General features: G+C 38.8%; 1 protein-coding gene across 1 annotated transcript in view; it reads right to left on the reverse strand.

Moving 5' to 3' along the window:
* The window catches only part of MGAT4C (MGAT4 family member C), a 792,321-nt gene extending 780,321 nt beyond the window's left edge, over positions 1–12,000 (reverse strand). The window contains exon 1 of the mRNA XM_057487546.1: positions 11,766–12,000. The gene's annotated coding sequence lies outside the window, so the exon portion shown is untranslated. The remainder of the gene's footprint in view (positions 1–11,765) is intronic.
* Positions 12,001–13,838: the final 1,838 nt, after the last annotated feature.

The raw sequence follows: 13,838 nt of genomic DNA on the forward strand, positions 1-13,838 counted from the left end.
GTGAATGTAGTAACCACACTGTTTCTCATATGAAACTTTCATAAGATTGTAAAATCAAAGATACCTGAAAAAATTAATTACTGAAGGAAAAAAAACAGCAGGAGAGATTGAGACATGGTAATAGAGAGAATCACACTTCCAGTGTGAAAACTTTCAGAGGTGAAGATATCTCTGAGGGACCTGGATACAGATTCCCCTGCCCTTGGCCAAGAAAAAAAAAGCCATAGAAAAAAAAGTGTATCTAGACTATAAGTAAAAAAGAAAAACAAAAACAAAAATAATTTATAGAACTAAAGCAACTGCTGTTTGGTTGGGGAAAGACTAGAACTCTCAAGAACAGAGATCTGGTGAGTGACATTGTTTACACTCTTTCCTTGCATTGATAGTAATGCAGGAAGCAGGGATGGGATGTGTACACCTATTTCAGATGTGGTCTAAATGGAGGACCAGTTGTCACCCACATCCAGACACATCAACCAAAGTGAATTTGGGCCACAGCTGTGCCAAGGGCACAGAACCAGTCTCTGCTGAACCTTGGAGAGCTCACTCTGACCACTGGTGCACCACAGGTACCAACCAAGTGTTGGCACTACTCAACTATTCCAAAAAATTGAAGAGGAAGAAAAGTTTCCAAATTCTTTCTATGAGGCCAGCATCACCCTGGTATGAAAGCCAGACAAGGACACTAAAAAAAAGAAAATTACAGATCAATATCCCTGTTGGACACAGACACAAAAATCCTCAAAATAATATTAGCAAACTAAATTCAAAATAATACATTAAAAAGATCACATGCCATGATAAGTAGGATATACTCCAGGGATGCAATGATAGCTCAACATCTACAAATCAACCAACAGGATAAACATTAACAAAAGGAAGGATAAAAACCACCTAAATAGATGCTGAAAAAGCATTCATTTGACAAAGCTCAACATCCATTCATGATAAAAACTCAACAAAACATGTATAGATGGTATACATGTCAACATAATAAAGGCCATATACCAAAAAAAACACAGCCAATATCATACTCAATGGTGAAAAGATAAAAGCTTTTCTGCTAAGATCAGAAAAAAGACAAGGATACCCACTCTCACCACTTTTATTCAACATAGTCCTTAAAGTCCTACCCACAGCAATCAGACAAGAAAAAGAAATAAAAAGGCATCCAAACTGTTAGTAATAAGTTCAAGTGTCATTATTTGTAGATGGCATGATACTATACATAGAACACTCAAAAAATTTCACTGAAAACTATTAGAATTAATAAATTGAGTAAGGTCACAGGTTACAAAAATCAATACACAGAAACCTATTTCCTTTCTATACAAATAAGGAACTAGCAGAAAGAGAAATTAAGAAAATAGTCCTATTTACAACTGCATCAAAAATAATAAAATACCTATGAGTAAAACTAAGGAAGTGGAAAACCTATACTATGAAAACTATAAAATACTGATAAAAGAAGTTGAAGACAACACAAATAAATGGAAAACTATTCCATGCTCATGGATAAGAACTGACATTGTTAAAATGGTCTTACTGCCCAAATCAATCTACAGATTCAGTGCAATCAATATCAAAATACCAATGAGGTTTTTCACTGAACTAGATCAAATAACCCTAAAATGTATATGGAACCACAAAAGACTCCAAATAGCCAAAGCGATTTGAGGAAGAACAAAGCTGAAGGTGTCATACTCCCTGATTTCAAACTGTACTACAAGCTATGGTAATCAAAACAGTATGGTACTGGTATAAGAACAGATACATAAACAATGGAATAGAAGAGAGAACCCGAAAATAAACCCATGCTGCATAGCCAATTAATATATGACAAAAGAGTCAAGAAATAAAAACAGAGAAAAGACAATATCTTCAATAAATGCTTTTGGGAAAACTGAGCAAATGCATGCAAAAGAATGAATCTGGATATTTTCTTAAACATACACACATAAAAAGAAATTCAAAAGGGATTAAATACCTAAATATGAAACCTAAAATCATAAAACTCTTAGAAGAAAATATAGGTGGAAAATTCTGAAATGTCATCAGAAATTTTTTCTGGATATGTCTTCACAGGCAAGGGAAACAAAAGCAAAAATAATGAGAAAGACTGTATCAAACTAAAAAGCTTCTGCACAACAAAGAAAACCCTCAACAAACTAAAAAGGCAAGCAACTACATGGTAAAATATATTGGCAAATTATATATCTGATAAATAGCTAATTTCTAAAATAAAGAACTCATACAGCTCAACAAAAGAAAAGCAAGTAATTACTGAAAAATAGGAAGAGGACCTGAATAGATTTTCAAAGAAGACATACAGATGGCCAACAGACACATAAAAATATGCTCAACATCACTAATCATGAGGGAAATGCAAATCCAAACTATAGTGAGATACTGCCCCACACCAGTTAGAATGGTTAGTATCAAAAAGACAAGAAATAAGTGTTGGACACATTGTGGAGAAAAGGTAACCCAGTACACTGCTGGTGGGATTGCAAATTGGTGCACCCAGGAAGGAAAGAAGTATGGAGGCTTCTCAAAAAACTAAAAATAGCAATACCATACAATCAGCAATACCATTTCTGGGAAAATACTCAAAGAAAACAAAATCATTAATTCAAAAATATTTATGCTTTATTGGAGCATTATTTACAATAGCTAAGATACAGAAGCAACTGAAGTGTCTATCAATAAATGAATGAATAAAGAAGAAGTGGTACATATATGCAATGGAATACTATTCAGCCATAAAAAGAAAGAAATCTTGTCATTCGAGACAACATGGATGGACCTAGAGGGTATTATGTTAAATAAAATAAGTCAAAGAAAGTTCGATACCACATTTAGTTTCATTTACATGTAGAACCTGAAAAACAAACCAAAAAGAACAAAATACACTGATAAACACAGAGAACACAGGGTTGGTTACCATAGGGCATGGGGGGAGAATGGGTGAAACAGGTGAAGGAGATGTCACAGAGATGGAAACATAGCATAGAGAATATAGCTCATAACATTGTAATTATCTTTGTATGGTGACAGATGGAAACTACACTTAACATGATGAGCTTTTGACAATGTATATCATTGATGAAACAATAAGTTCATCTGAGATTGTATATATTATATTTAATAGTGGATACAAACTATATTTTAATTTAAAAATTTTAGAGAAAAGTTTTTCCAGCACAAATGTGCATTTTTTAAACAAGTATTCATGTAATCTCTTTTTCCTACAATACATACATTAACTAATACTAAGAAGTTCAACATTAGACCACATATACTTTCAGAAGTAGAAATAAAAGCGGCTGAAAAGTTCAGTTGTATTTTTTTTCTTTCCACATATAATTTTTTTTGCTTACGTTAATATACAATTACATGAGCTTCATTGTGGTTACTAGATTCCCCCCAATATCAAGTCACCACCACATACCACATTACAGTCACTGCCCATCAGCATAGTAAGATGTTATAGAGTCACTACTTGTCTTCTCTGTGCTATACTGCCTTCCCCGTGCCCCTGCTAGGTTATGTGTGCTAATCATAATGCCTCTTATTCCCCTTCTCCCTCCCTTCCAAACCCCTGCCCAGTCCCTTTTCCTTTGGCAATTGTTAGCCCATTCTTGGTTTCTGTGAGTCTGCTGCTGTTTTGTTCCTTCAGTTTTCTCTTTGTTGTTATGCTCCACAGATAAGTGAAATCATTTGGTACTTGTCTTTCTCTGCCTGGCTTATTTCAATGAGCATAATACCCTCTAGTTCCATCCAAGTTGTTGCAAATGGTAGGATTTGTTTTCTTCTTATGGCTGAATAATATTCCATTGTGTATCTGTACCACATCTTCTTTATCCATTCATCTACTGATGGACAGTTAGGGTGCTTCCATTTCTTGGCTATTGTAAATGATGCTGTGATAAACATAGGGGTGCATATGTCTTTTTGAATCTGGGATCCTGAACTCTCATGGTAAATTCCTAGGAGTGAAATTCCTGGGTCAAATGGTATTTCTATTTCTAGATTTTGAGGAACCTCCATACTACTTTCCACAATGGTTGAACTAATTTACATTCTCACCTGCAGTGTAGGAGGGTTCCCCTTTCTTAGCATCCTTGCCAGCATTTATTGTTCCTATTATTTTCTATGTTGGCCATCCTAACTGGTGTGAGGTGATATCTCATCGTGGTTTTAATTTGTATTTCCCTTATAATTAGTGATGTGGAAATATTTTCATGTGCCTGTTGGCCATCTCAATTTCTTCTTTGGAGAAGTGTCTGTTCATATCCTATGCCCATTTTTTAATAGGTTTATTTGATTTTGGGGTGTTGAGGCATGTGAGTTCTATATATTTTGGGTGTTAACCCCTTGTTGGATATGTCATTTACAAATATTCTCCCATACTGTAGAATACCTTTTTGTTCTGCTGATGGTGTCCTTTGCTGTGCAGAAACTTTTTAGAATAAAGCAGTCCCATTTGTTCATTTTTCATTTTGTTTCCCTTGCCCAAGGAGATGCATTCAGGAAAAAGTTGCCCATGTTTATATTCAAGAGATTTTTGCCTATATTTTGTACTAAGAGTTTTATAGTTTCATGACTTACATCAGGTCTTTGATCCATTTTAAGTTTACTTTTGTGTATGGCATTAGAAAATAATCAAGTGTCGTTCTCTTCCATGTAGCTGTCCAGTTTTGCCAACACCAGCTGTTGAAGAGGCTGTCATTTTCTCACTGTATATACCTGGCTCCTTTATTGTATGTTAATTGACCACATATGCTTGGGTTTATATCTGGGCTCTCTAGTCTGTTCCATTGGTCTATGGGTCTGTTCTTGTGCCAGTACCAAATTGTCTTGATTACTGTGGCTTTGTAGTACAGCTTGAAGTTGGGGAGTGTAATTCCCACTGCTTCATTCTTCCTGCTCAGGATTGCTTTAGCTATTCGGGATCTTTTGTGGTTCCATATGAATTTTAGAACGATTTGCTGTAGTTCGTTGAAGAGCTGTTGGTATTTTGATATGGATTGTATTGAATCTGTAGATTGCTTTAGGCAGGATGGCCATTTTGACAATATTAATTATTCCTATCCATGAGCATGGGATGTGTTTCCATTTATTGGTATCTTCTTTAATTTCTCTCAATAGTGTCTTGTAGTTATCAGAGTATAGGTCTTTCACTTCCTTGGTTAGGTTTATTTCTAGGTATTTTATTCTTTTGATGTAATTGTGAAAGGAATTGTTTTCCTGATTTCTCTTTCTGCTACATCATTGTTAGTATATAGGACTGCAACAGATTTCTGTGTATTAATTTTGTATATCACAACTTTGCTGAATTCAGATATTAGCTCTAGTAGTTTTGGAGTGGATTCTTTAGGTTTTTTTATGTACAATATCATGTCATCTGCAAACAGGGGCCAGATGAACTTCTTCCATGTCAGTCTGGATACCTTTTATTTCTTAGTGTTGTCTGATTGCCGTGGCTAGGACCTCCAGTACTATGTTGAATAAAAGTGGGGTGAGTGAGAATTCTTGTCTTATTCCCAATCTTAAAGGAAAAGATTTCATTTCTTGCTGTTAACTATAATGTTGGCAGCGGGTTTGTCATAAATGGCCTTTATTATGTGGAGGTACTTTCCCTCTATACCCATTTTGTTGAGAGTTTTTATCATGAGTGGATGTTGAATTTTGTTGAATGCTTTTTCAGCATCTATGGAGATGATCATGTGGTTTTTGTCCTTCTTTTTGTTGATGTGGTGGATGATGTTGATGGATTTTCAAATGTTGTACCATCTTTGCATCCCTGAGATGAATCCCACTTGATCATGGTATATGATCCTCTTGATGTATTTTTGAATTCGGTTTGCTGATATTTTCTTGAGTATTTTTGCATCTATGTTCATCAGGGATATTGGTCTGTTAGTTTTCTTTTTTGTTGGGGTCTTTGCCTGGTTTTGGTATTAGAGTGATGCTGGCTTCATATAATGAGTTTGGAAGTATTCCCTTCTCTTCTAGTTTTTGGAAAACTTTAAGGAGAATGGGTATTATGGCTTCTCTGTATGTCTGATAAAATTCAGTGGTGAATCCATATGGCCCAGAGGTTTTGTTCTCAGTTACTTTATGGATTACTGCTTCAATTTCATTGCTGGTAATTGGTCTGTTTAGATTTTCTGTTTCTTCCTTGGTCAGTCTTGGAAGGTTGTATTTTTCTAGGAAGTTGTCCATCTCTTCTAGGTTTTCCAGCTTGTTGCATATAGATTCTCATAGCATTCTCAAATAATTCTTTGTATTTCTGTGGGTTCCGTCATGATTTTTCCTTTCTCATTTCTGATTCTGTTGATGTGCATAGATTCTCTTTTTCACTTAATAAGTCTGGCTAGGGGCTTATCTATTTTGTTTATTTAATCAAAGAACCAGTTCTTGGTTTCATTGATTTTTTTTCTATTGTTTTCCTCTTCTCAATTTTATTTATTTCTTCTCTGATCTTTATTATGTCCCTCCTTCTGCTGACTGGGCCTCATTTGTTCTTCTTTTCCCAATTTCAATAATTGTGACTTTAGAATATTCATTTGGAATTTTTCTTCCTTCTTTAAATAGGCCTGGATTCCTATATACTTTCCTCTTAGAACTGTCTTCACTGTGTCCCCCAGAAGTTGTGGCTTTGTGCTGTTGTTGTCATTTGTCTCCATATATTGCTTGATCTCTATTTTAATTTGGTCATTGATACACTGATTATTTAGGAGCATGTTGTTAAGCCTCCATGTGTTTGTGAGCCTTTTTGTTTTCTTAGTACAATTTATTTCTAGTTTTATATCATAGTGATCTGAGAAGTTGGTTGGTAGAATTTCTATCTCTTTTAATTTACTGAGGCTCTTTTTGTGGCTTACTATGTGGTCTGTTGTGGAAAATGTTCCATGTGCACTTGAGAAGAATGTGTATCCTGCTGCTTTTGGTTGTAGAGTTCTGTAGATGTCTGTTAGGTCCATCTGTTCTAGTGTGTTGTTCAGTGCCTCTGTGTCCTTATTTATTTTCTGTCTGGTGGATCTGTCCTTTGGAGTGAGTGGTGTGTTGAAGTCTCCTAGAACTAATGTATTGCATTCTATTTCCTCCTTTAATTCTCTTAGTATTTGTTTCACATATGTCGGTGCTCCTGTATTGGGTGCATAAGTATTTATAATGGTTATATCCTTTTGTTGGATTGACCCCTTTATCATTATGTAATGTCCTTTATCTCTTGTGACTCTCTTTGTTTTGAAGTTTATTTTATCTGATACAAGTACTGCAACACCTGCTTTTTTCTCCCTATTGTTTGCATGAAATATCTTTTTCCATCCCTTGACTTTTAGTCTGTGTATGTCTTTAGGTTTGAGGTAAGTCTCTTGTAGGCAGCATATAGATGGGTCTTGCTTTTTTATCGGTTCTATTACTCTGTGTCTTTTGATTGGTGGGTTCAGTCCATTTACATTTAGGGTGATTATTGAAAGATATGTACTTATTGCCATTGCAGGCTTTAGATTCATGGTTACCAAAGGTTCAAGGGTAGCTTCTTTACTATCTAACCATCTAACTTAACTCACTTATTAAGCTATTATAAACACAGTGTTTATTCTTTGCTTCTCTCCCTTCTTATTCCTTCCCCTCCATTCTTTATATGTCAGGTATTTTATTCTGTACTCTTTTGTGTTTCCTTTGACTGCTTTTGTGAATAGTTGATTTTATTTTTTGCCTTTAGTTAGTATTCTGTTGGTCTACTTTCTTTGGTGTGACTTTATTTTCTCTGGTGACATGTATTTAGCCTTAGGAGTGCTTCCATCTGGAGCAGTCCCTTCAAAATATCCTATAGAGGTGATTTTGTGGGAGGCAAATTCCCTCAACTTTTGCTTGTCTGGGAATTGTTTAGTCCCTCCTTCATATTTAAATGATAATCATGCTGGATACAGTATCCTTGGTTCAAGGCCCTTCTGTTTCATTACATTAAATATATCATGCCATTCTCTTCTGGCCTGTAAGGTTTCTGTTGAGAAGTCTGATGATAGCCTGATGGGTTTTCCTTTGTAGGTGACTTTTTTTCTCTCTCTGACTGCCTTTAATACTCTTTCCTTGTCTTTGATCTTTGCCATTTTAATTATTATATGTCTTGTTGTTGTCCTTATTGGGTCCCTTGTGTTGTGAGATCTGTGTCTTCCATGGTCTGAGAGACTATTTCCTCCCCCAGTTTGGGGAAGTTTTCAGCAATTATTTCTTCAAAGACACTTTCTATCCCTTTTTCTCCTTCTTTTTCTTCTGGTACCTCTACAATGCGAATATTGTTCTGTCTGGATTGGTCACACATTTCTCTTAATATTCTTTCATTCCTGGAGATCCTTTTATCTCTCTCTGCCTCAGGTTTTCTGTATCCCTGTTCTCTGATTTCTATTCCATTAATGAACTCTTGCACCTCATCCAGTTTGCTCTTAGGTCCTTCCACAGATTGTTTTATTTCTGTATCCTGCCTTCTAACTTGATCCTTTAGCTCTTGCATATTCCTCTGCAGGTCCAACAGCATGGTTATGACATTTATTTTGAATTATTTTTCAGGAAGATTGGTTATATCTGTCTCCCCAGGCCCTCTCTTGGGGGTTGTCTGGATAATTCTGGAGTGGACCAAATTCTTCTGCCTTTTCATGGTGATAGTGGTAGTCGGAGGCAGGTGGTGTGTGTGTCAGATGGGAGAACAAAGTCCCTTCCTGCTTGCTGGTCGCCCTGCACCTCTCCACTGCCTGTGTCAGTTCCCCACACACCAGGAGCTGCCCTCAAGGCAGCCCAGAGCCCTGTGGGAAGTGGCAGGTGCATTGGGTGTACTCTCCTGTGGGAACAGTGCCCCTCAGTGCCCTTCCCAGACTTCCTCTGCCTACACAAGGCAGCTGCACACTGGCAGCAGCCCTGGGTCTGGTCCAGGTGGCTGCACACTGGGAGGAGACTCTGGGTGGCTGCTGTGGGCGCAGTTGCTCTCAGGCTGCTCTGCCACTGTAGCGGGGCCATGCCAGAGGGGGAATGAATGGCAGGCTGTTTACTGCCGTGAGGGGCTTCAGAGCTACACTGCCTCCCAGGGGACTAGAGGGCCCAAAGCTCCTCAGAATTCCCAGCCTGCTGGGCTGAGTGTGCCGGGACGCTTCTGTCCAGCTGTGAGGCCCCTGTCCCTTTAAGACTTTCAAAAATCACTCGCTTTTCTTTTGTCCCAGGGGTGCCCACTGCAGGGACCCTCTCGCAGATTTTACTTTTCCGTTTCCCTAATATCCAACACACCATGCGATGTATGTCTGTGCTCCCAGTGCGGATTCCTAGGACTGGTTATTTAGCAGTCCTTCCAATCCCTCCCCGCACTGACTCCTTTCCTCCCACCAGGGAGCTGGGGGGAGGGGTGCTTGGGTCCTGCTGGGCCGTGGCTCGTATCTCACCCCCTTCGTGAAGTGGTGAGTTCCCACAGATCTAGATGTAGCCTGGCTGTTGTACTGTATTCTATGGTCTCTCTGTTAGGTGTAGTTGTATTTGTTGCATTTTCAAAAATATATGTGGTTTGGGGAGGAGATTTCCACTGCCCAACTCATGCCACCATCTTGGCTCCTCCTTCCATTCAGTTGACTTTTAAGTAAAGGAGAATATCCTGTTATATGGGTGGGCCTTATCCAAGTATTTGAAAGACTTTAAGAGCAGAACTAAGGTTCATTTTCACTAGGAAGGAGAAATTGTATCTGCAGACTATAACTTTAGCGCACATGCAAGTGTTACCAGCCTGCCTTACAGATTTGGATTTGCCAAGTCAACCCTCACTGTCAAGTATAGCAATTCTGTCTGATAAATTTCTCAATATATGTAATATATATTATATAATTATAATTATATGATTAACATAATATATAAGATACATAAATACATGTAACTATAATATATATCTCCTATTGATTCTGTTTCTCTGATGGAACTCTAGTTGAAACAGGAATGCAGTCTTTGAAGTTAAAAATGAATTGGTATGTTCAAGCACTGAAATGGAGCGCGTGGCTATAGCATGGTGAGAAAAGGGAGAGGGCTAAGTAGGAGCTGGGCCAAGGTGTCATTGTGTCAAATCACATGATGCTCATGGGGATAAGCATTACAATTTCCATTTCAAAAAGGACGAAAGTAAATTTAATCAAGTTATATAATGTTGCCACAAATTAAATATAAGGTAAATGGTGTAGATCAGGAATCTGAAGCCCAGATTTATCTAACTACACAGCTCATGATCTTTCAGTTTTCATTTGCTTCCTTCTTACTCATATGGGAGAAAAATAATAATATAACAATGATAGACTAAAATATAAACAGTGTGGTTGGTTCATAAATTTAGTCTAAAGGTAGATTCTACATCCATGTTTCTTCATTCCTATTACATTAAGGGTCATTTGTTACTTGACTATATCACCCTGTTATTCTTCATTTCTGTCATTAATCAAACCATTTTCCTACCCATTACAAACCTAAAATCCTGTCACTTCAGCATCCAAGTTATTTTATTTGTCCAGCACCATGTTTCCTTCACTCTCAGAACCCCAGTGAATCTATCAATCCATTTGACTTGCACCAAACTCTGAGCTTTGTCCTGAAGAGGTTCCCACCTGTGAAATATTAAAGTTACCTTACTCTAAATACAATCCTCCTACCTCTTTCACTTAGTGACTAGGCTTTGCGAAATAACAAAGTCCTTGATACCTCTTGAGTGTTGCTCCTATCATTGTTTCCCTATTTTTCCTGTCCTTTTATGTTTAGATTAGGCGTCACAAGGCACCTTTTTGTTCAGCTCTGTTTTAGCATCTGCCTCCCATTTGGTTTAGGCAGGCATAATAGCAACCTTGGGTCCATTTAAGCATATGCATTCTCATCTGCTGCCCAACACTATTGCAGACAAATTACCTGACTCTGGTCTAGACTGCTCAATAGGATTTTCTGCAATGGTGGAAATTTCCTACATCTGTTCTGTCCAATGGAATAACACACCAATCACTGAGCAGTAGAAATGTAAACAGTGCATCTAAGAAACTCAATTATTATTTTATTTTAATTAATTTAAATGTTAATGTCATAGGCATATATGGCTACTGGCCACAGAATTGGACAGCACAGATCTAGGGTACTGTTCTTATAAATTTGTGGTTCAAACCTAAGTGGACTTTCAAAACAGTCCAAAAAACTTGGTATTTCTCTTTGTTTTTTCTCCCAGTTTTCCCAGTTCTTCTCAGATTTAGGCTTCCCCAGTTTTTTAAACTCAATCTCTAGTTTCTTCCTTATTTTCAGCAAATGACTTGACTTTTCAACACACAAGTACTCCATTAAACTAGTGCCACAATTACCATGAACTTAATTCACAAACACCAATCATTTTCTTTTCCTATCCAATCATATTGTATAAGTGCCCTAAATAGTCCCCCAAAATAAGTGTTCCTTCCATATGTGGCCTGGGGCTCTGAAAATTTCTCATTACCAATTAGTTCCCTTTCCCTCTGTATCTTTAATTGATTCCTTTACTCTAGTCCCTTTTCCTAATATCTTACCATATTCTATTTTCTTGAAAATTGACCTGAAATCAACGTTTCTCACTCCAACCCAAATTCCACTCTCACATTCTTTTTCATTTTAACATGCACAGCCAAAACTTGCAAAAATAAATCATTTGCCCAAGAAGTCTACTTTTTAAATCCTTACTTTGTATTCTTAGGTTTTTGAGCTCGAAAAGCTCTAAAACTCACCTCAACTCCTAGTTGTCTTCTCACTCTGCCTCTGAGACTCTCCTTCCTCTGCTTGCCCGTTACATGTGCCTCGGAGCTCTGTTATCAGCTCTCACAGGTTCTCACTCTGAGCTTTCCCTCTGAGCTTCAAATAATGAAGCCCAGCTGCGGTAGACGCACTGCTCAACCCCCTTTTCACAGCCACGTGTAATTGCTGTGGGGAGTAAGCCTGTGAGAGAAGCTCCAGCTCTCATTACCTTCAGGCCTCAGCTGCAGAGAACTGAGGTGGGAAGGGAATGGCAGGTAAAGCAGACTTAATTCTGAGCTAGCTACATTAACCAGATATGGAGCAACAGGCTAATTACTTAAGCAGATACTGTTTAACAGCCTGAGACTGATAACAGGTTGAGACAGAAATTGGCTGTCACTAGATCAAACCAAGGTGGTATCCGATTTGACCAAAATAGACCTTAAATTCATTAAATCTCATTTAGTTACTAAAAATCGCACCTGTCAGTCATGACACCAGATGAGACCTAATAAGCAAAAGACTCCATCTTACAAGACTCTTCCCAGAGAAATATGACTATTCTTCCCCCAGCTTTATATACTCTTTGTACTTCTAATAAAGGAACTAACACGTGGAGGGAGTGGGGGTGTGGATAAAATGAGAGTTCCTGTGGCCAGGATTCTCACCTGGCCCTGGTTGACTAGCTCACTGCACACCTGTGGGCAATACATGATTGTTGACTCTATATAAAGAGCTCCGCCCAGTGCTCTGGGCACGACACGGTGGCAGGGCTGCAAGGCTGCAGGAGAGCAGAGGCTGGAGTGGTGGCAGTGCCAAGGACAGAGGCCCAGAGGATGGCTGTGTGGGATGGTTGTGCAGGCAGAGAAGCCCAGAGGCAAAGACCAGCTTGCTACGTGCAGACTTGCTCTGAGTGAATGGGATTCCAGTGACTAACCTGCCACTGTGAGAATAAAATTTGGTATAACCCTTTCATCCCTAGAGCGTTTTGCTGTCAATTTCTTTGGTCACACTGAATCCATAGTGAACTTGCCCGGGACTGAAACCTACTGGTAAAACAGGGGGTTAGTTCTCTGCCTATGGAGTGGGCTGCTCTGCTTTGCTGTATAATCTATACCTTTCACCTGTTAATAAATCTGCCTCATGCTGTACAGGGCCTGCTTTTGATTTCTATCCTACATGCAGGCAGCCATGAACCCTCCACTGTGATAGAAGCCCTCTGGCTAGGGCCTCCTGCCTTCTCCTTTAACAGAATCTTAAGCAATCCTTACTGGAGAGCTGCCTACCATGTAGGATGAGGTTTTACTGGGCTCACAACACAGTGCATCTGCTTTTACCCAATCCTACCTCCTTCATATACACAAATAGTTACAAGATGTAATGGAAGAAATGAATCCCACTTAGAAGAGCAATGAAAATATACAATGCCAATAATTATGATTTTTTAATGTGCAACATCTGTATTAGAAAAAAGCACTACTGAAAGGCTTTTGCATATACTGAAACAAATAGCCTTTTGTGGGGAAGTTGGGGTTCCTGTGGCCAGGATCGTCACTGAACTTAAACCACCTGATGATGTAACTGGCCTGTTGCTAGGCTACCAATTCCACACCTTTAGCAATAAGCTATTGTGCTATACAGAGAGCTCGGCCCAGTACTCTGGGCAGATGCAGAGATGCTAGTGCTCAACCTACTGCCAGGAGAACAAGCCGAGTAATAAACCCTTTCACCCCAAAGAACGTTTTGCTGTCAGTTTCTTCAGTCACATTGAATCCATAGACAACTTGCCCAGGGCTGAAACCCTTTGGCAAGACAATTGGTGAAAGTCGGCAGGGTTCACTGTTGACCAAGGAAAAAGACAGGCTGCCCTTATGGGGGGGTGCTTCAGCGGGCTGCCCCTGTGAATGGGGAGACAGTGGATCATCCCCCAATGGGTATGTGGTCTGAGGTGGCTTGCCTCCTAGAGGACTGGGCCCCACCCCAGGACTGGAGGCAAGTGGAGGTGACACCTAAGGCTGTAGGGGTGGCTATTGGTATAGTAAGCAGATCCTTTGAGAAGCAGAGTG

This window comes from Manis pentadactyla, chromosome 10 (genome assembly GCF_030020395.1).
Source record: "Manis pentadactyla isolate mManPen7 chromosome 10, mManPen7.hap1, whole genome shotgun sequence".
In the NCBI taxonomy this organism is placed as follows: domain Eukaryota; kingdom Metazoa; phylum Chordata; class Mammalia; order Pholidota; family Manidae; genus Manis; species Manis pentadactyla.